Source organism: Equus przewalskii, chromosome 4, assembly GCF_037783145.1.
Source record: "Equus przewalskii isolate Varuska chromosome 4, EquPr2, whole genome shotgun sequence".
In the NCBI taxonomy this organism is placed as follows: Eukaryota; Metazoa; Chordata; class Mammalia; order Perissodactyla; family Equidae; genus Equus; species Equus przewalskii.
Window position 1 is genome coordinate 19,988,213 of NC_091834.1, and position 5,918 is coordinate 19,994,130.

Consider the following 5,918-nt stretch of genomic DNA (forward strand, 5'->3'; position numbering starts at 1 on the left):
TGCAGGCACCATTGACAGCATCGACCTGATCTTGCTTGTCTCTCTAGTTCCCTTCATGTAGCAAACTGGTTGTAATAACAATATATGCCTATTAAAACAAATACTCGATCTTTTAGACAATGCACCAGCTCATTGACATTTCAGACCCACGTGGACACATGTTCCATGTTTGCCTCTTAATGAAACTCCAGAGGGGGAATGTTTTACTCTGTGATAGCTCAAACCAGACCTCTCAGCTCTGCGTTCCAACCCTGTAGCGGACATTGGCCAAATCCAGCTAATGTCCAGGGTGGCTGTAAGGCAGTCCTGAGATCAGGCATAGTAAGAGTGTGACACAGTATCCGGCATAGGGAGCCATAAAGAGAAAAGCTCAAGAAACACAAGCCTCTGGCCCCTAACTGCCACAAGTGTGTGGTATTCATGGGCTCCTGTTGTCAGTGGGAATTCAGCTGCTACTCCTTGCCTTTTAGCAACTGGGAGCAGCTGAATAATCGTCTTTTTTGTCTTCCTTAGCACAGCAGCTTCTGACACCGAAAAATAGCCACCCAATGCTAATAACACAACCAGTGTGGAGGGCACCCATTTGTCCTATTCATTAGCTGATACCAGAGTGCTCCTTCTAAACAAAATTTAGATCATGTCACCTGTTCCTTAAAACTCTTCAGTAACCAGCCCCTCCACCTTGCTTAGGATATCATTAAAATTCCTCACCGTGGGCCCAGAGCCCTCAATGATCTGACCCCATCATCTCTGTGCTCTCATTACTTAGCTCTCATTACTTAAACACAATGTTTAAGGATGGAATGGTGGACATTTTCTCCTGTCCCGTTGGCCCCACATGCCCTGCCTCCCTTTCTACTTCACCTCCTCTCCCACTGTCCAACTTTTAACTCAGTTTTCCAAGTCCTCCACACACACACAAACACACAAACACACACACACATACACAGATTTCACACCCAAGTTTTTGCATATGGCTTCAGAGATTCCCAGACCACTGAAGCTATGGTTAAGTAAGGACTCCTGCTCTAAAGCTGTCACATTTTCTTCACTAGATGGCATTGGGTGGCATGCCAATAGACCACAATTTGACTTAGTTTGTAAAACATTTTGGAGTTTTATAAAACTGTCTAATATTTTTAACTCCATAAGTTGTTTGCTTCTCAAATTTGTTATGAAAGATCAAAAGTCCTGATAAGCTTGCTTTTCAGGACAGGCCCAAGTCTATCTTTATGATTACTGCCACCTCTTTCTTTCCTGACTTCTCATCTCACTCTGGAGCCAGTTTGCCAGGCTCAAATCACAGCTCTACCACCTACTGGCCTTTTCACCTTCACCATGTTTTCTTAATTCTTGAAAGTCTTGCCTTCTTTGTCTATAAAATGGGAGCAATATTAATGCCCATCTTGACGAAAAAAGAAAATAATACAGAAAAATATAAGTCCTCAATAAATATTAGCTAATATTTTATGACAATGATGATTGAGTCTCTGTTCCATCTCCATAATCATGGGAGCCAAAATTGCTGTGATGTGGCAGGAAGAGTGATGGTTGGGAGCCAGAGACCCTGTTCCAAGAGAGAGATTTCAGTTATACAATTTGAACAAATAACTTCCTTCCAAAGGTGAGGGTTAATTTCTCTCAAATGTCTTCTACTCCACTTTCTCTCTAAAGATAAGATGGAGTTGGCTCTGGCTCTAGATCTGGGCAGGCTGACTGTTGGCTGCGTGGGCCTGGGGAAGACTCAACCTCTCCGAATTGAGGCTTACTTATAAAGCAGGGACAAGCAGCCTCTAGTAGTAAGGACCATTGTGGAGCTAATACCATATCTAATCCGTGTGTCTGCATGTAGCAGGTGCTCAGGAAAGAGACGTGATACATGAAGCAGGGAGGTACACAAAATCAGCCACGAAGTCTGTGAAACATCCTCATGGCTCTGTTTGTTTTGTGATGGCATTAATATACCACTGTTTGGTCAAGATGCAAAATGAAAATAAAGAAGAACTATGAGTGTCTCCTCTTCATGGGGAAGACCTAAACCACGGCTATCCATCTCTTCTCCAGCAGCAGCCCCCGGGCCGCCATTTCAAATCACACCGCTAACTAAATAGACCCTGTTTCGGGGAACCGGGATAGATTTTATTTGCAAAGTATTCTCCCTAATGTGTGCAAAAACACATACGTGAACATCCAAGTTTTATCCACCTTGGACTTATACTCCCTAACTTAAAATTTGTGTAAGCTTTTGGGGCCTCAGTTTTCTCCTTGGTAAACAGGGCTCATAGCAAGGACTAACCCATGGAGTTCTGAGAGGATAGGATGAGATGGTGTGTGTGAAAGCACTGAGTAAACTGAAAGCCCTGTACAAATGAGATAAAGTGTTCCTAGTCAGACCTGGACAAGACTCTTGGAGATTCCTGGGCTGCCCTAGTTGCCCTTGACTTCCTGTACCCAGGAGGAAGTTACCGTCTTGAAGAAGAGAATTCCCTAATTGTGTGTGAACCCTCCAGAAGGATAAGGAATAGGCTCTGATTCCCCCTCATGTGGTAGCAGGGGGACTGTCACCTGCTGTGTCCCAGCCTCCATCCCTCACTCCACCTTTTCCTCCAGCCACTGCCTACAGCCAGCTGCCTTCTGGGGTTGCTGACAGTGCCTGCCTCCACTATACAGAGAGCCCCTCTCTTCCTGCCCCATCCTCCTCAGATGCAGACTGTAGTATCCTGGCACAGCTTGAGAGGGCAAGGGAGTGAGAGCCCCCGGAAATTCCCACCGCTCACTGGGGATGGGACCAAGAGGACAAAGGCCCCTTGTTAGTGGCTCCCGTGGGCAATCCTGAGGTGCATTCCATGGACCTTCCAAGGGCTCCAGCTGGAAGAAGCCCAGTGCCCCCATAGGGACATACCTCTTTCCCTGCTTCACTCTTCCCCATTCCTAATCCCTAGGACCACTTCCTGCATGCCAGCCCTGCCTCCCTCTGCTTGTGGCCAGTTATCCAGTCTGGTTCTCAGAAATAGCATCTGTCTCCAAAGATGGTGTGGCAGCCCCTATCCATGGCACTCCTGGATTCCCATGAGTTTAATAGGGCCACGGCTTACGGGAGTTCCCAAATAACTTGCTGAGAAGACAGGTTCAGAAGGACCAGAGTTTGGCCGAAGCGTTTCCATCCTTCTCTCCATGTTGGAGGCAGTGGTCTAGAGAAAACAGCTGAGCTTAGGAGTTAGAAAATGTTAGCTCAAATACCTGCTCCATCCTTGACTTCTGGGTATATCTGGGCAGATTATTTAAGTCCCTCGCCTCGCTGTGCCCACCTGTGAAACTGGGATAATCACAGCAGCTTCACTGCACACCCAGCCATTGTTACACTAAATGGTTGGGGCAGAGCTGTCACCTGGCAAATGGCGGCTATGACTACGATGATGCACATTATTAATTTGTTACCATCTGCGTTCTGAGTTTGCTTTTTCCAGATACTGAGGCGGTAAATATACTCTCTTTGCACTCCTTTCTCCTTGATATTTTAAAGTAGCTTTTAAATTAAAAAATTTCTGATTCCTTTTACCATTCTTTCTGATTTTGTCTTTCTCCTTTCTTCCCCCGAGCCTTAATTGACCCTTTATTATTCTCTTGCTCCCTGTTTTCCATTTCCAATATAGTTCCAGGCGGGTAACTCTAAAGCTACTGCGTGAACCTGTCTAACCATAAATACAATTTGACAAACTATTTCCAAGCAGTCAGTAATGTGAGATGGGAGGCGATCCTTGCTTCTCGTCTCATTGAGCCTCACACGTCCTTTCAACATAAACGGCAGAGCCAAGTGAAATGAGATTATTTTGCTTAGATTTCAGACAATAAAAACTGTGATCATCAACCTGGGGATGGATTTTCAGACTTGCCTTTTCTCTTTGCTGATAGAAAGGTCACAGCCGTTATGAGAAGGGTGGCGCAGGCACAGGACAAAGAACCCCAGAACTTGTGCCTAATTTTTACAGCACTGTGCAGAGTTGAGAACCATGGACTAGGGAGACCAGAAGATCAGAACTTCATTTCTCATTATCAGGCTCTCAAGTTGAGTGGTGGAGGGGGACGTCATCAAGGCGAAGAGATGCAGGCAAGCAGTAGTTACAGAATTTAATCCTTGCTTAAAAATTTCGCAACACGCACAGATAATTCCTTAAAAAAATATGGAATTTCAGAATACTGACTTTCCATCAACCTTTCTAAAGATTGTGAGTCACAATGGTCCATTAGCTGAAGAAGCCAAGCCATTCTTACGTATTGAAGTAGAAAACAAGTTTTTTTCTTTTTTGTTATCTGTATGTGACCTATTTTATCAGCTTGGGGTACAAATTACGTCACTTTTTTTTTTCTTATTAATTGCTTGAGCCCTCACCTGACCTTATTAGCAAGAAGATCCGCATTTCCCCACTGAGGCTGACCTGGTCCAAGGGACCAGTCTTGCATCCACATTCTAGGCAGAAGGGCAGAAAATGAGATTCCTGGCCTTCCAATCACTTGTGGCTGGACACGCATTCTGTCAACTCTGAGGGATGCCATACACTCTGCAGTGGATCCTGGGATGCTCCAGGCTACAATGATGTCCCACCTGGACCCCACGTTCATGCCTCTCATAGCTCACCCTCCACATGCACCTAGCGCTCCCAGGATAGCTTGCCTTCAGGGGTGGAGTAGTCAGCCAAGCAGCAGCCTTGGTGTGCCGGCTCCAGCTCGGCTCCCGACCTCCTGCTGAGTTGGCTCCTTTGCTGCCGGTGGAGCTAAGTTAAAACTCCACTTAGAGAGGCCTGAGGACCCCATCCCTTCCCTCCCAAAGGCCTTGGCTTTTTCCCTAAATTGGCCCACGTCCTCTCCCCAGGGCTCTGAGCCTCTAGGGAAGGAATAGCGTTTAAAGCCAAATGAAAAGTCATGCTATATCCTCCTGCATTTTAAAATGTTTTGCTCAAATGACTTACAAAGTTCATTTCCAAGGTGGATTTCTGCAGCTGCCACACGAAGGTGTGGTGGAAGTAGTTAATAAATAAAACAAAAATCGGTTAGACATTGTTGAAACACTAATAATGCATTATATGTGAGAGAAAAATAAGCTTTGCTGAGAACATTATTGGCTTTCCCGGCCCTCTCCATGTCCAGCCAATTCTATCTCCACCTCTCATATTCTTACTGTAATATTCCTGGACCTTGCCATAGAGTCCTGTGAAATTTCACCTGCACTGAGGCCATAGCTCCTCATGCCTTGATTCTCTGACTATCCTCCACTGTTGCCAGCTCAGTCTTCCTAAGCATAGTCCCAGCCCACCGCCCCACCACTCAGAACCTTCAGTGAAGACAATTCTCCCAGCAACTTGGCAGTTCCATCAATGCCCTCCATAGTTTGACCTGAAGCATGACATTTTGATAGGGACATTTTATGGTAGCCAATAAACATAATACATTTTTATGTTGTCTTAGAAGGAGAAATCCTAAATATTACTCTTTTTTATTTGTGTAATGGAGGCCACACCTAAAGGCAGACTGTGGATGGGGGTGCAGGGCAGGCCTGGGGTAAGGCACAGTGTTGCAGTGGAAGTCAGACAATGAGGTAGGATACAGAGATGGGGGAGGGGTCAGGGATAGAACCACAAAGTGGTGATGAATGTCCACATGTCCCCGTCGTCTAAGCTGTCAATACACCTGTCAAAATGCCTGTGCCTCTCAGAGAGCAGTCTACAAGTTGAGGACACAGGATGCCATCAGAGTGCCCTGGGCTTGAGCCAGACTGTCAGAGCCAAACTCTGTGGAAGGGTTAACATTTTCTCTCTCATGCTCAGTTCCTCCCTCCTCCAGGATGTTCCTCCTTTCATCCACAGCTCCTGAAATCCTCTTCATCCTTCTAACACCTACTCAAATGCAGAATCCCAGAAAAA